Consider the following 17,865-nt stretch of genomic DNA (forward strand, 5'->3'; position numbering starts at 1 on the left):
CTTCCTTCCTTCCTTCCTTCCTTCCTTCCTTCCTTCCTTCCTTCCTTCCTTCCTTCCTCCTCCTCTCTCTCTCCCTCCCTCTCTCTCTCTCTCTTTCTTTCTTTCATTTTTCTGTGCTCAGTCTCTAAGTAAAATAAGAACAGCACAGATATTCACAAGCACACTCACCTTGAATTGTTACAAGATTGTTTATTAACTGTTTATATCAGTATATGGAATGGACACAATAAGTGCTTGGAAATATTAACTAACATTGTCCATTTGTACACTCATCTGTTAAAGACATGATGTTCTACTATGTTCTGTGCATATTTAGAAGTCAAAGGCCATCATTGTCCACAAATTTTAGTTCTTTCCTTGCTTTGGCAGGAACGCTAAGTCACCATTTTTACCAAGATGAGTCAGTCATGTTATGAGCAGACCTTTGTTCCTCAAGTCCACACCCTCCTCCTCACTTTTGCAGTGGAGGGCTGCTGGCTTCTTTCAAAAGGTTCTGTTATTGAATAGTAAAACCGTGGTACCATTTGTTGACTGCACATGGTTTTATAGCTTTTTGTTAGTGATTTTCCTTAATTAAAAGGAACATGGATCTGCACGCTCCTTCAGCTCTTTCTGTAATTTTTCTAGCTTCTCCATTGAGGACCTTGTGCTCGGTCCAATGAGCATACCGCTGTATTTTTCAGGCACTGTCAGAGCCTCTCAGGAGACAGCTATATCAGGCTCCAGTCAGCAAGCACTTGTTGGCATTCACAATAGTGTCAGGGTTTGGTGACTGTGTGTGGGCAGTCTCTGGTTGGCCTTTTCTTCAGTCTCTGCTCCACATTTTGTCTCCATATTTGCTCCAGTGAGTATTCTGTTCCCCCTTCTAAGAAGGATAAAAGCACCTACAATTTGGTCTTCCATCTTGAGCTTCATGTTGTCTGTAAATTGTATCTTGGGTATTCCGAGATTTGGGGCAAATATCCACTTATCAATAAATGCATACCATGTGTGTTCTTTTGTGATTGGAATACCTCACTCAGGATGGTATTTTCTAGTTCTATCCATTTGCCTAAGAATTTCATGAATTCATTTTTAATAGCCGAGTAGTACCCCATTGTGTAAAGGTATCACATTTTCTGTATCCATTCCGCTGTTGAAGAACATCTGGGTACTTTCCAGCTTCTGGCTATTATAATTAAGGCTGCTATGAACATAGTGGAGCATGTGTCCTTATTACAAGTTGGAACATCTTCTGTGTATATGCCCAGGAGTGGTATAGCTGGGTCCTCAGGTAGTACTATGTCCAATTTTCTGATATACCACCAAACTGATTTCCAGAGTGGTTGTACCAGCTTGCAATCCTACCAGCAGTGGAGGAGTGTTCCTCTTTCTCCACATTCTAACCAGAACCTGTTGTCACCTGAGTTTTTGATCTTAGCCATTGATCAAGATCAAAGGTGTGAGGTAGAATCTCAAGGTTGTTTTGATTTGCATTTCCCTGATGACTAAGGATGTTGAACATTTCTCTAGGTGCTTCTCATAGCGAATAGGTCATTCGCTATTCCTTGGTTGAGAATTCTTTGTTTAGCTCTGTACCTCATTTTTTTTAAAGATTTATTTTATTATTATATGTAAGTACACTGTAGCTGTCTTCAGACACTCCAGAAGAGGGCGCCAGATCTCGTTGCGGATGGTTGTGAGCCACCATGTGGTTGCTGGGATTTGAACTTTGGACCTTCGGAAGAGCAGTCGGGTGCTCTTACCCACTGAGCCATCTCACCAGCCCATGTACCTCATTTTTAATAGGGTTATTTGGTTTTCTGGAGTCTAACTTCTTGAGTTCTTTGTATATATTGGATATTAACCCTCTCTTGGATGTAGGGTTAGTAAATAGCTTTTCCCAATCTGTTGATTGTCATTACAAGGAACAACAATATGAACCAACCAGTACCCCTAGAGCTCCTAGGGAGTAAACCACCAACCAAAGAGTACACATGGATGGATCCATGGCTCCAGCCGCATATGTAGCAGAGGATGGCCTAGTCAGTCATCAATCAGAGGACAGTAATTTTGTCCTGAGAAGGCTCTATGCCCCAGTGTATGGAATGCCAGGTCAGGGAAGTGGGAGTGGGTGGGTTGGTGAGCAGGGGGAGAGGATAGGCAGTTTTCGGAGGGGAAAACAGGAAAGGGGATAACATTGAAATGTAAATAAATAAAATATCTAATAAAAAAAAAACAACATGGGTAAGGGGAATGAGAAAAAGAAAAGTGTAAGAAGGATGACTGTTCTGCTCTCCCTGGTCATGTCTCTATCCCACTGGGAAAACCTTCAGCTGTGGGTCTGTATTCTTGCTTTTAGACATAATCAGGACTGGATTTCATTTAGTTTTTAGAGGGGGGGATAAGCATAAAATAACTATTACTTTTGAAATGGAAAAATTATTAATAGTGCATATATCCATCAACAGATAAGTAAAATGCGGCATATCCATACAATGCAATGCTATTTGCCAATGAAAAAAAAAAGAGATGTGCTTACAACAATAAGGTGGGCTAGGAGGCAGCATGCTAAGTGAAAGATGCCAGTCATTGAAGACCACATATTGAATGACCACACTTAACACAAATGGGCAGAGTACAGAAGTTAGTGGAAAAAGAAAGCAGTTAGTAGCTGTCAGGATCAGTATGGAAGTAGGTTAGGGCAAAGTGAAGAGTAACTGCTAATGTTTGTAGGGTTCCTTTGTGGTAAAATTTGAAATGTTCTAAACTTCATTGTAGTCAATGTTGCACAATTCTGTGACTACATTAGAAACCACTGAGTTGTTCATTTTAATCTAATGTACTATATGGTATGTGGATTGTATTTTAGTAAAGTTGATACTTAAAAATTGATTGATACAATATAGCCAACAAATTTCATTTGTACTTCCATCCTAATACACAATGGACTCTGACAAACAGACATGAAATGTAAAAACCTATCGCAGTCAGAAAGGGCTCACTTGGTTTCCCTGCAAGCTTGGAGGGTACTTGAAGACCAAACAATAAGGATGTCTAAGAGATGAATGCTGAGTACCAGCCTGCATCTTGGCTTCTCAGGAAGGCTTCCCATCCACAGGATACAATCATTGTCTTCACTGCCACGTATTCGTCAGGCCCACAGTTCCTTTTGAGGAAAGAGAGGTACTTTGTGATATTGTCAAGAAACAAAAATTGACAGAGAAGAGCCTAAAGGGAAGATATCAAATCTCCTCACCATAGCAATGCAGTCTTTCAAATTCTGAGAGGTGACAGAGTCACGCAGGAAAGTGAAGGGAGCCACAGGACCAGGAGCACAGGTAGAACTGGAACAGGGGTTTTCCTCTGAAATAACCTATCTTCTAGAGTTAGCTCTTTCCCTCCGGGGTCCCCTAAGACAGAGCTGAGGAATGTCTTCCATTTTCAGAATGTGGGGGGAAGTGAAGCAGGGTCATCTCAGGAAGGGATGCAAGGAAGAACAGTGGCCAAAGCTTTGCTTTCATGAACCTATCTCCCCCAAACTGGCCTTGCGTAACAGCAGGTCTAAGCCGGAAACACTTAGCAGGCAGGAGCAGCAGACCATGTGGGCAGACTCAGGATTGCACCTTACACATGCATCTGCTTATTTTCGCCTAAACAGCAATGAGAGCAGTGAATGCATAATCAAGGGACGAGAAAGGGGAACGCAGTGAGCAGACATGGACTTGGAATTCTCTGCACACTTTCTTACTGCAGTGCTTCTGAGTGAAAACCTGAAACCCGTGTCCATATATTATTATCTCTGCTTGATGCTCAAAAGAAGACAAAAATACATCTGCCTCATAGTATTAATTTTAAGGATGTGGAAACTCACATGAAGACAGGTGAATGAAGCCCTGGGATCCCACACATAAGGGAGTGACAAACCACTCAGTTTCATCTATACCTACTAATTCTATTTCATTCTTTTTTAGTCTGTGAATGGAATTTCTCATAACTTCACAAAATGTCAGAAAACACATCCTAATTTTTCTCTAAATATTTGAAAGTTTTCCCTGTGATCCACTACTTCAATATATAATCATGCATTTTCCCCCTGAACTCTTCTCTTTTAGATTAATAATTAAAAAAAATGTTTTGATTGTGTGTGTATGTGAGCTCTCTCAAGCATGCCAGGCTGAGGTCAGTAGACAAACACAAGGAGTTGGTTCTCTCTTTACACTGTGTAGGCTCTAAGATTCTGGCTTAGATAGCCAGGTTCCATGGCATGCAAATACCCACTCAGTGAGCCTTCTCTATCATGCTTACAGACATCTTAAGCTCTAGTCATATTTACTCAAAGAACTTTCTATTTAGCTAGTCTTTCCCTTGAGAAATCCAACACTCAGGGCAAGATCTGGGGAGAAGATATCATGTGCATGTATTGCTTTGTAATAAGTGTTCAATAAATACCCACTAAAGAAAGACATTCTTCAGACACTTCTCTAATTGTTTCCTATCATCTTTCTCATTTTGAGCTGTTTACATTTCGAACACTATGCTCAGTGCAATTCATGAATTCTCGCAAAGACATTCATTTGCTCTCTGCTCTTTCCACACCAGGAAACTGAGAAACAAAGGCACAGGCAGGATTTCTTCTCACAAGGATATAGAGCTTATTCCTTCATCAGCCCGATCTCAAGCCACTATAGTATTTTGCCACAAGACCACCCATCAATGTGGTAATGGGACCTGAGGTTGAACCCAAGAGCTCTGGCTCATGGCCTGCCGTCCTCATCATTAGGCCCTCCACCAGGGGAAATCAGCTAGTCAATAAGCATGCATTCCCTTCAGACCATTTCCCTCCACCTGGCTGACAGGGTATTCCCCAGTCGCTTTCTACCCTGGCATGCAACCTACACGTTAGAAAGCCAGAACATCCAACTCCAACGTTAGCGCGATAAATAGTCCATCTAATCACCCTACTAAATCATAGTGCTGAGCCCCCGGAATGCTAATTCTCCTGCTCTCCATTCCTCTCCGTCTCTCCTGAGGCTTTCACTGGAGCCTTCCCCACCCCCCAACTAAAACCAGATATGTAAGGATGGCATTATATTTCTTCACAGCTAATAGCCAGACTATGAAATCATCCCAGCGAGCAACTCCCAAACTATGTGAATCAGTCGTAACAAATTTCCTTCGTTTTTATAACCCTGGAGATGGAAGAAGGGCCAGGAGGTAGATGAAGGGAAGGGTGATTGCCAGACATTGTTAACGTTTTCCCTGGATAATCAGAGAGAGAAAGAGCTAGAGCAGCTAGGTCAGATGTGAAGCAGGGTCTCCCTAGAAAATCGAGGGCCTGCGAGACCCAGTCGGCCCATCTTGGTTTGATTACGTTTGCAGGAAGTGAAATCTGACGTGACTGACACTTAACACTCTTGCCATATCCTGTCTCCTAGAAGATGAGAATAAAGATACTATATTTTCAGTGGCACCGACACTTTTATTCCTCTAAACGAAAAGGGATACAGCATTTGGGAGCTCGTTGAAAGGATAATGAAGCAGAGAACACTTTCAGTGTTTCTGGGAGGATGAAATGTTAAGCAGACAGTTGTATGGGAAGGAAACATCCAATCTTATATTTGGGGTAAAGTAAGCAATAACTCAGTAGTTCTCAACCTTCCTAAGAATGTTACTCATTAACAAAGTTCCTTTTGTTGTGCAGTACACATCCCCCAACCATAAAATTATTTTCATTGTTACTTTGTAAAGGTAATTTTGCCACTTTTATGAGTCAAAATGTAACTATCTGATATACAGGATGTCTGATATGGAACCCCTGTGAAAGGGTCTTTCGACCCCCAAAGAAGTGGCAACCCACAGGTTGAGAATTGCTGGGTTATATGAAATAAAAGAAATGAAAATAAACCAAAATTAAAAACCCCAATATGAAAATATTTATCATCTGAAATAGTTGAGCTTTTAATGTAATTCCTTCCCAACACCTTCCCAAGTTACAAAAAAGTGAAAGGACTCAAAATTGTGTTATCTGTTATACAGATATACAGAATTGAGCCATAGCTCTTTCTGTACACATTAATAACAGCATAACCTTTTGGGGGTTGCTTTTGAGACAAGGCCTCACTAGAGATCCCCTGTTGGCTGTGAGCTGCAACTCTCTTGCTTCAGCTTCCTATCAGGTTCACTCTACTGCCTGCAGCTTTGAACTGCTCCTTAGAAACCATTTTTCCAGCACTCAGTTCCATTCCAAGAATGTCTTCTTATAAAAGGAAAACAAGCAGGAAACTATGATCTTGCTATCTCTGGGGAAGCAATGGCTTTGTTTCTTTGAGGTGATGCATCCCCACACAGAACTAGCTTGCTCAATCCAAGTCTCTTGTTATAGTTTATGAGCATCTTATCAGATTCTCACTGGACCCAAATGAAAATAATTAGCTTGCTCTCTTTCCAAGAGAAGGTGTGGAGGTGACATCACAGAGGAAATCTGTACTTCTGCTTCAACAGGGCTGTTTAGACAATCTGTTCTGCAGGAAACAAACCCACAGCTAAATGTGTTGAATCTATAAAACCAATGGGATGGCCAGTCAGGACTGAGGGACAGGAAATACACCAATGGTGATGACAGTGACAGTAACCATAGCAATAACCGTATTCAATACCACAATAGAATTTTATCGTTCACAGAGAACTTGACTCAAACATTTTAATGTTTTAAGATATTATCATTTCAATTCTGTGTATATATGTGCAGGAGGTATGTACATTGGAACCCAGTACCCATGCAGGCCAGAAGATGCCACTGGGTCCATTGCTGAACAGCTTGATGTGAGTATTGAGTTCCGTATAAGAGCAGTCCATGTTCTTAACCACTGACGTCTCCAGATCCAGTTTCATACATTTTTATAATTTAGTTGTTCATTTGTTTATTTGTGTGCTCACTTGTTCCTGTTTGTAGTCAGAGATGTGAGACCTTAGCTTTTGCTCCAGTTCCCTCTAGCCCGCTACCTCAGCTGTCACCAGAGACTAGCATTCTCCTTGAACAATTAGCCAAACAAACCCTCTGCCTCTAAGTTACCTTGGTCACTGTGTTTTATCACAGAAATAGAAAAGTAACTGAGAGAGGTGGTACTCCTTAGGTGTTGTTCATCTTTCTTTGGACATATGGTCTACAACTGTACTAGAATTCACCTAGTCAGCTGGGTTGGCCAGCCAGTGAGTCCTGGGGATCTGTCCATTTCTACCAACCCTGCTCTGAGACTAACAGCTTGTGCTACCTCATCTGACATTTAAAAAAAACAAAAAACAAAACAAAACAAACAAAAAAAAACTTTGCTGACAGAACTATTTCTGCAGCTCTGAGAATTGATTTAAAAATATTTAATTTTCTTACAGCTCAGTCCTTACGCCGTCACAAAAAGCTCCTTAAAAAGAACTCCAGAGAATGCTTTTCTTTAGTGGAAGCTCTCAGATGCTTACTGTCTTTAGTTTTATTATTTTAAAAAATGAATTTAAATCCTCATGGCTAACATTTCATCTCCATTTGGTTGTTTTCAGTACTCCTTTCCACATCTAGAGAATAACTCACAAGCAAGCATTGTTTTCTTTTTTCTTTTTCCTCCTTTTTACCCAAGGAAAATAAGTGCCTGTTGAGATTTGCGTGATCTTTCCATCCATACAGCCTAGCTCACAATCACTAGAAAGGGGCACCAACTCTAATGCTTTCCATGATGAATGGGAGAGGAGCCAAGCCTTTTCCTTCCTCTTCGTGCTTTGAATTTGTAAGGGCCTATAGCTACCTTCCTAACTGTTGTCATCCTGCAACACATACCTCAACACTGCCACAGCCATGACTCCATTACAAAACAAAACCAAAAATCACAAACTATGAACAATAACAAAATCTCAACAACCTCATAGATAACTGGATCAAAAGTCACTTAGTATTGTGTATCCAAACATCCAGGAGACCTAGGATGGAATTGGACCTACAATAACATATTTTCTCTTGGGAAAATTACTTCCTAGATGCATACCTGAAACTTACTAATTATTAATTCTTTTAGAAGTTTATACAATCTTTTGTTGTTGTTGTTTCCCACTAATTTCTTTATTTACTCACTTTACATCCTGATCGCTGCCCAATGCTTCAGGTTCCCCCCTCACCCCGTCCCTTCCTAGTTTCCTCTTGCCTTTTCCTCTGTGAGGGTTATACAATGTATTTCCATCATATTTACAGACAAAGAGTGGTAGATAGCCAGGGCAGAGTGAAGTGACAAACAAGAGTGGCGGTAGACTGCATGGTGCAAAGCGCCAGAGGAGAGAAATTTCTTCTGGCCTTGCTCACCAAAAGAGTAGAATGAGTCTGCAGGATCAAGTCTTAGTTGGAGTCTAGAATAGAAGCTGTCCATTCTAGGCACTGACTTCTGTCCAATGCCTGGAGTCTTAATACTGGAGGCCTGCATATAGCCTATAACGTGATCCAGCTATTTCCTGATGCTTCCTCCTTCCTACTCCCACATGGGAAAACTGAGAAGAAAAAGGCTGCTAGAGAAACAATGTTTGAAGCATTTCTTGACTACTGTCTTAGTTAGGGTTTTACTGCTGTGAACAGACACCACGGCCAAGGAAACTTATAAGAACAACATGTAACTGGGGCTGGCTTACAGGTTCAAAGGTTCAGTCCATTATCATCAAGGCAGGTACATGGCAGCATCCAGGCAGGGATAGTGCAGGAGGAGCTGAGAGTTCTACATCTTCATCTAAGGCTGCTAGCAGAATACTGACTTCCAGACAGCTAGGAAGAGAGTATTAAAGCTCACAGCCACTATGACACACCTACTCCAACAAGGCCACGACTTCTAATAGTGCAGCTTCCTGGGCTAAGCACATACAGACGATCACAACTACTTAGAATTTCCCTCTCCAGTCAGAACAAAGAATCCTCAATCAGCTGACTGGGTCAGTGCTGGGGATTGAAGCCTGTGTTAGCACACTAAGCAAGTACCATACTTCTTACTGACATCCCTTCACAATTATTTTCAGGTTCTACTTTTAATTTTCAGCACCAGCATTTCTCAGTGGTTCCCTATGGAGGCTAAATGCCAGGATTTGCATCCAGGTTTTGCAAGCTTCTAGCCGTGAAACCTTGCTTGCCTTTCCTGAGCTTTGGTTCTTCACGTAATAATACTTCACAGAGCTCCTGCGATCCCATAGTCTAGTTACTAAGTGCATGCAGAGTTCTTATAAGCACATTATAGGTACTTCATAAAGCTACTGGTGATTATTGTTATTGATATTATCACAAAAGTTATACAATTTTGTTTTGAATGCTTCTCTCCAACTCTTGAAGTTTAGGTCTTTTTTGGGGCCTATTTACAGTATTGACATCATCATTGATTGGAGTTGGAGTTATTTCACATCCCAATGGCTTTCAATTTATGTTGAAGGTTTTGCTCCTTAACCTTGGGAACCTTTTTCGTATTTGCATTATTAGTTGCAAATGTAGTATTGTGTTTTGAAGGCCTGCTTGTGATCAGCCGGCACCTCACTCATCTCGTTGATGTCTCTTCAAGTCTGACAGGAACGTTCTAATAAGAAAGCATCCCAAAAAACAAATTCTACTTGTCGGTTCAGCTGACCTTTATGTGTCCAGCCTTTGGTCTCAGAGCACCGCTACATTTGTAGCATTTTCTTGTACCTCTGCAGTCCAGACCACACACTGTAAACAGACAGAAGCTATTTTTTTGATAAGTCCTGTCTTTAAGATGGAGTAATTTCGATGACTTCATTTGGAGGTATCCACCCATTTTCTCCGAAATTCAGGAAAATGGCTACATTGTCCTATGTCCCTGGCCTCTGGTCAGGCTCCCAAGCAATTTCCTTTTCTTACCCCAATATTCTAATTAAAACATTACATATTGATCTCCACTTTACATTCCTCTTCTTGCTCATATTTTAAAACATATACAACAACGAAAGAAGCAAACAAACCAAAAACCAAACAAACAAAAACCCCAAAGCCAAACAAATGAAAAACCCCCTAGAATGCCTCCCTTCTCCCTATTTACTGTTTTTAGAGTCCTCCTATCTGCCCTTGGCAAGCAGAGCTCAGCCCCGATGACATTCTTCATGAAGCAAACTTGTACTTTTTTTTTTTTCCAAGACAGGGTTTCTCTGCATCCCTGGCTGTCCTGAAACTCACTCTGTAGACCAGGCTGGCCTCAAACTCAGAAATTCGCCTGCCTCTGCCTCCCAAGTGCTGGGATTAAAGGTGAGCGCCACCACACCCGGCATGAAGCAAACTTGCAGTGAGATTGGCCCACCCTGGAAGTTGGCTTTTCAGGGAATTCTGCCTCAGTGCTTACTCTTTAAACTGTCCTGCTTCTGATCACCAGCATTCTCTTCTTCCTTCTGGGATCACAAGCGACATCCTATTTAGCCCTCCCCACCTCAATTTCTTCCTTCCCCAGGCGTATTTAGCCCAAAGCTCTGTGCTCTTGGCCTTCATCCTGTGTCTGTTATTCCCAGGACTGCCCCATTTTAATTGTTGCTCACTCAGAGGGCTCAAGTCTTGGCTTTGGTTAGCCTTTAAACTCTACTTGGTTCATCCCTATTCCCCTGTCTTTGAATTGTTCTGTCTACCCACATTCCCTCATGTTTTGCTTCCATTCAAGAACTCAGCTGAGTAACTCTAGAGCTTGAACTTTCTATTGAATTATCTTAAACTTTCCTCATCTTCCTCCATGTTCTTTTGTCAAATTGGTGTCTGAGAAACTTAAATTAGCTTTTACCAGAGCCTAACTAAAATAGGCACTAGTAGTCGTTTAACACTTCTCCAGTGTCACCACTCTGCCTGTAAATCAAGTCTGCTCTGCTATTCTCTAATTTTCTTGCTCAATGAATGTCAAGGATAGGTCATTTGAACAGCGGCTCATGTTCACAGGTGAGTTAGAAATCTGTCAGCACCATTCTTTTTGTCTGTGTAGAATTTCTTAGATACACAGCAAAAGTTATCAAAATACTTTTCAGGTTAAAAAATGTTTAATGAGAATTTATGATGGACAGTATACTGTACTTTTATTACATCAATTCTTTTTTGATATATAACTGTTGGTCACAGGTAAAATATTAGACCAATTTTATACTGATTTTGAAACATGCTCTTTCTCTATAACTTAGTATAACTTTGAACTTAGTGACAATCTCGTATTTCAGCTTCTGTGGAGCTGATATTAGGAATGAGGCTACATGCTTGACTTTTGAATATTTTAAGATTTATTTTTAATTTTTATTTGTGTATGGGTGTATGTTGTGTGTGTGTGTATGTTGTGTGTGTGTGTGGTTCTCATGAAGGCCAAAAAAGGGCACCAGATTGCAAGCTCCTCCTCATCTGGAAAAGCAGTGACACTCCTACGTTCTGAACCATCTCTCCAGCACTGGCTTATAATTTTTTAGTAGATAGAAATTAGTGAATGACAATTATGATGATCTCCTCAGTAGTAAAAATAGCTATTCAAATACATGCTTCCTTATTTTCACTGTCTCACAAATACATTGTTTTCTTTAACTATTTTCTCTCTCTCTCTCTCTCTCACACACACACACACACACACACACACACACACACGTTGTGAAGTCTTTTTGACATACACACCACAGAACAAAAACAAGGGAAAATAAATAAGCTAGCAAATTGATCAAATGTGTTAACATCTCCATATGTTTATTTTAGAGTGTTTTTGTTTTGTAGTAGTGTTTTGCATAAATAAAATAAAAGTGTCATCGAAGATAAAAGTGTAGCTACTCGGGTCTCAGGTTTAACTCAATATCATGCTGAACTATTATTTCCAATCGATACCCGGTGCTGTCTTGGAGAAAGTGTTTGACATTTGTCAATTGATTTTGCTCGCATTTAGTTTGTTTGTGTTGTTTTATGTCACTAAGAGCACGCTCTTTTGACTTCTGTGCTATATAATTTCTGCTTGAAGTGTTAGCGAATGGCTGAGGTCAGGAGATGCAGGTGCAGGTGAAGCACCGTCTACTCTACCTGGAATGAGACAAGAAAGCTGGCTTTCAAATTCCTAAGTCCCAAGAGTAGTTCAGATCTTTCGGCTGCTCTCCAATCTCCCTTTTGCTACTGTTAGAGACTTGCTCGGGTTTTGAATAATGTATAAGCTAGGTAGCTCATTTGTGTTTGGTGTGAGGAGTCCTTATATATGGAGATGGCTTTCCTGTATAAAATGGCACTGCATCTTGGGATCTTGTTTTCTTATTTACCAGTGACTTTTCAAGTTGCATTGATGAAGTTGATACTACAGTCTCACCTATGGCCTGAGCTTCAGGGGAAACAGAACATACTGTATACTATAACATCACCTAGGAGGAGGCCTAACTGGAATCTCTCCAGATAGACTGGTGATTTAAGAACTAGGTGAGTATGCTGGTCATAGGCCTGAGCTTTCCCTGCATTTTATAAACCTGCCAAATATACTGACACATACAGTGCAGCACATGCCTTCAATCCTATACCTGGGGGAGGCAGAGGGAGGCAGATCTCTGTGAGTTTCAGGCTATCCATGGTTATATAGTGAAACCCTGTCCTATTGCAAACATTTGTTTTTTATTTCATTAAAATATAACACACCATTTCCTTCTTCTTCTCCTCCCTCCAAACCTCCCTGTGTTTCATCTTCCTCCAAAACTCACAGCTTCCTCTTCTTTAACTATTTTGTAACATATTTATATAGACAAATACGCCTATAAATGTCATCTCCTGTTTCTATTCACTGTTGCCTGCATGTGTATGCTTCTCAGGCTGAACACTTGCTATTTGTTAACCAATCAGGATGCACATCCCCAGCGAAGGCTAACTACTCTGCTTTCAGCATTTGCTCATTGTTTGTAGCTCTTGATGTAGGGGTGGGGCTCATGAGGTTTCTCTAATCTACCTAGGATGTCAACTGATTCAAATCTTCTTCCAGCAACCATGTTGTTGAGATTTCCTGGGTTCTACTTTCTTGTCCTAGCTACAAGGCCCACTCTCACAGCAGACTTTTTGATCCACTGGTTCGTACAACCTTTCTGTCCTCACTTCTAAGATGTACCCCGAGTCTTATGGTCAGGAGTTGTATTGTAGATATCTCAAAGTGGTTGAGTACCCTAAGACCAGTTGTTCTTCTATATTTTGACTGGTTGTTGCTTTCTGCATTGAGTCCTGGTTTTAAATGATAGGAAGATAGAGAGCTCAGCCTTGTTAGGGAATTCCATAAGTTTGGTGGAAGACTGAAAATTTTCAGTAAAATGAAGAAAATTCACAAAACCAGCAACAAGAAGAGTTGATAAATACTACCATTAAAAATAATAAAGCTGTAGGAGAGCTGGCCCTACAGGGTAATGCTGATGGATAGGTACCACTACAATGAACAAGCTTGTGGTAGAGAGATGGGAGAGAAAGAGAAGTGGAAGGGTTTGTGTGCTATAAGGAGAGGTGGAACTGGAGATGTGAGAGTGGGGAGGAACAGCCTGACATGTGCTTAGACTGCACTGCCACCTGGGGCCATTACTGGAGCCATGGCCCTGCAGCAGTGGTGGGGGTCTATGTTAATGTCTATTGCCCATGTTACTACCAAAGACCATGGTGACCTCCCCGATCCGGGCTGCCACCCAAGGGCTCTTCAGAGCTGGCTCCATCCCTCACAAGCTGTGGTACTTGGTAGAGTTGGAGTCCCCACCTCCCTCCACCAGACCCAACTGCCTAAACAGGCAGCACAGCAGAGCTGGCCCTGTTGGCATGGGCTCCCATGAGCTAGGGCATTGGAGAGATGACCATTTGCCCTGTCTCTTGGTGCCTATGGCAGGCAGGAGAGCTGACCCAACCCCTTGCCTGGGCAGCATAGTAGAGCTGGCCCTGGCAACATGGGTGTGAGAGCATTGGTGGGCTAACTAACTCACCTACCATCCAGGCCCAGATCCAGGGCTTTGAGTTGGCCCACCCCAACACCTACCCCATCTATGAACTGCTGGAGCTGATTGGGCAGAATCAAAGCTGCAGGGCTTCCAGGGCACAGTGCAATTACAAGATACTGGAGATGAGTCCTGGTGATGATCCATTATTGATTATGTAAGTCAAAGCCAGAGGTTTTTAATCAGACCAATGACTCATTGCAATGAATATTGCAAGTAAAACTGTTTGGAGGAAAAAGATATGCTGTGGGACACACTGTCACATAGCACAGCTTTAATATCAAGATTTTTGTTTGTTTGCTTTCTTTCGGAAGGGAGATTAACAGGGGGGTAAAGGAGGAGGGATGGAGAGATGAGCAGGATTGGGGTGGATGATGAGAAATTCACAAAGAATCAATAAAAAGTAAAAACCAAATGTAGTTATTTGGATTAGACAAAGTGGAAACTTTTAAATTGTAATCTTGATTAATACTTGGGTATTTGACTAAGCACTCCTTTTTGTTTGTTTGTTTTTGATTTTGTTGTTGTTGTTGTTGGTTTGTTTTGTTTTGTTTTGCTTTTTTGGGCAGGGTTTCTCTGTGCAGCCCTGGCTGTCCTGGAACTCAGAAATCTGCCTGCCTCTGCCTCCCTTGACTAAGCACTCTTAGTCAAAGTTTCAGGTAAGACAACTGAGACTTAGTTTAAGAAATGTATGCAGGAATCTGCTTGTTAAACAAACTAAACCTGTATAAATCAGAGGATCTCTCTGTGCCTCTTGTCTCTCCTCTCTCTCTCTCTCTCTCTCTCTCTCTCTCTCTCTCTCTGTGTGTGTGTGTGTGTGTGTGTGTGTGTGTGTGTGTGTGTGTGTCTGAAGACAAAGTCTCACTCTGTGGCTTTGGCTGGCCTGGAACTCACTAAATAGATTAAACTGTTCTCCATCTTGCAGTAATTCTGTTTCTGCTTCTCTGGTGCTGTAATTACCAGTGTGCATCATCATGTCCCACTCTGAAGGCACCCTCTCTGCTACACCACTGGAGGGTGACCTTTCTTCCCATGGGGACTGTCAGTACTTAATGTATTATTAAATGTAATATTTAATGTGGCATAGTAGCCACTGTGTCCAGCTCATGTTAATTTTCATCTGCTTAACCTTTTGTCTGACACATTATGCATCAGTCAGTGTTCTTTTCTCTTGCATAGAATCTAATGTGCATTGTATCAAGCACTAATACTAATGAGCTGCAATTTACAATCAGTTGTTTTAACCTCAGCAAAATGGTTCCCAAGACCCAAGGAACCACCATTGGTTGATTTATTATACAACCTACTCATCACAAAGTTCTGTGCCTTTTATTTTCAAATAAAAGATAATCATGATTTCAAGCATGGCACCCTTGGAATGTCATTATCTTCCTAGGATACAGAAAATTTCAGAAGGAGTTAGATCCCTTGTTAGAGTGGTGCCTGGAACACAGAAAGTCACCAGTCAATGTTATATAGTATTATTATCTTTAGTTAAGACATTATGACATAATAAAGCTATACCAAGGTGAGACAGGTATATGGCATGAAAGATAGATAGTAAAAACCGTCAATAGTCTTCTACACTAGCTAGCCTGACCATCTTCCAAAAAATTTCACAGGAAAACCATTACTTAGCCTTTGAGTAGGTTCTACATTTTTTTGATAGGCTTAAAAGACTTACTTAATGTTTGCAGCATAGGATTTCTAATACAAACTACTTTAACCAGACTTTTATTTATTTTCTTTATAAGAGATACTCATGCATCAAATGAAGGAAGAGCCTTTGCTTCTGTAGGAATTTATATTGCATGAAAATATTGCCCCAGGCTCAGTCCCTGCTAACAGTAATTTTCACAGAACTTACTTAAGATTTTCACACAAATTATTTTACCCTTTAGAACGCTGTGATTGAATGGCTGCAGCAATTTGCAGATAGGGAGACTGAGAAGGAGAGGTTAAATAACGCACAGGAACACGGGAATAAAGAGTCCACATATTCCATCAGCATCAAGTCAGGGAGATGCTGAAACCCAGCCTCACATCCATGGGTGTGAAGCCATTTCTAGCGCTAATTATCATAACAAATTGAGGCGAAGCTACTTCAAAACAATGGGTTATTATGCTTGGATAACAGCAAATAATGGATCTTTACCAAATTAGTACATGTATAATGCGCTTGAAAATTGAGAAGGGTTTTCGTTGTGTGATTGGCTGCAGGGCTGAGAAGCTCATTTCCCTGCTGTGTGGAGCCTTGCTGACAGGCCACTCCATCAGGACCTCCCACTGTGCAGCCTTATGCTGCTCCCACTCAATGTTGATTCCCCCAGAGGAGCTCATTTATCCCATAGGAATGTGAACTCACACCCCAGTCTAAGGCTTTGTCTTTTACTACATCTTAAGTCAGGCATGCAACAAGTCTGGGAGCAGATACCTCGAATCAGAAGCTGGCAAGACACCCCCAAGGCTCTCTCCTAGTGATCTATGTCTGCTAGCTAGGCACTAGGTCCCAAAGATCAAATAATCTCCTCAAATAGGATGACCAGTTGCACACCAAGTGTTCAAATGCCTGAGATTGTGAGGGACATTTCACATTTACATAATCACAACACTATATGTTTACCATCTCAGGAAAGGAGCACTCATTCCCAATCATGTCTGGTAGCACTCCCTAGTTTCTTCATTTCTCTCTACCACTTATTCCTATCCACAGTCACAGTATGTCACAATCATTGTGCCGACTTTAATGTGACTGAGGAGTTTAAGGTTGGCAAGACTATCAGCAGAGAGAACAAATGCTAGTGAAACACTTTTAAACATACAAACCTCCCTTATAGAGACTATGAGCTGATTTGTTTCTATTCATAAAAAGATATGTCCCACAACGTAATTTTTATCCACACATTTTTTACTCAAAAAATAAATTCTCAAGAGTTAATAATATTTAATTATAAGAACTATCTTAGCTCGCGTTTTATTGCTGTGAAAAGACACCATGGCCATGGCAAATCTTATCAAGGACAACACTTAATTGGGGCTGATTTACAGTTTCAGAAGCTCAGTTCATTACCAGCATAGCAGGAAGCATGGCAGTATGCAGGCAGACGTGGTGCTGGAGGAGCCAAGAGTCCGAACTACATCTTGATTCAAAGGCAGCCATGGAAAGGGGCTTTCTTTCCACACTGGGTAGAGCTTGAACACTATGAGATCTCAAAGCCCACATACACAGTGACATACTTTCTTCAACAAGGCCACACCTACTCCAAAGGCCATATCTCCTAATAGTGCTACTTCTCATGGGACAAGCATGTTCAAACCACCACATTCTACTCCCTGGCTCATAGGCTTATTCAAACACATGAGACTATGTGGACAGAACATAGCCATAGCATAATGTAAAATATATTTAGTCCAACTGGAAAAGTCCCCATAGTCTATCATAGTCTCAATATTGTTTAAAAGTCCAAAGTTCAAAATCTCTTTTGAGATTCATGCAATTTTTTTAATTAGGTATTTTTCTCATTTATATTTCCAATGCTATCCCAAAAGTCCCCCATACCCACCCCCCCACTCCCCTACCCACCTACTCCCCCTTTTTGGCCCTGGCATTCTCTTGTACTGGGGCATATAAAGTTTGCAAATCCAATGGGCCTCTCTTTCCAGTGATGGCCGACTAGGCCATCTTTTGATACATATGCGGGTAGAGACAAGAGCTCCGGGGTACTGGTTAGTTCATATTTTTGTTCCACCTATAGGGTAGCAGTTCCCTTTAGGTCCTTGGGTGCTTTCTCTAGCTCCTCCATTGGGGGCCCTGTGATCCATTCAATAGCTGAATGTGAGCATCCACTTCTGTGTTTGCTAGGCCCCGGCATAGTCTCACAAGAGACAGCTATATCTGGGTCCTTTCAGCAAAATCTTGCTAGT

Source organism: Mus caroli, chromosome 9 (genome assembly GCF_900094665.2).
Source record: "Mus caroli chromosome 9, CAROLI_EIJ_v1.1, whole genome shotgun sequence".
In the NCBI taxonomy this organism is placed as follows: domain Eukaryota; kingdom Metazoa; phylum Chordata; class Mammalia; order Rodentia; family Muridae; genus Mus; species Mus caroli.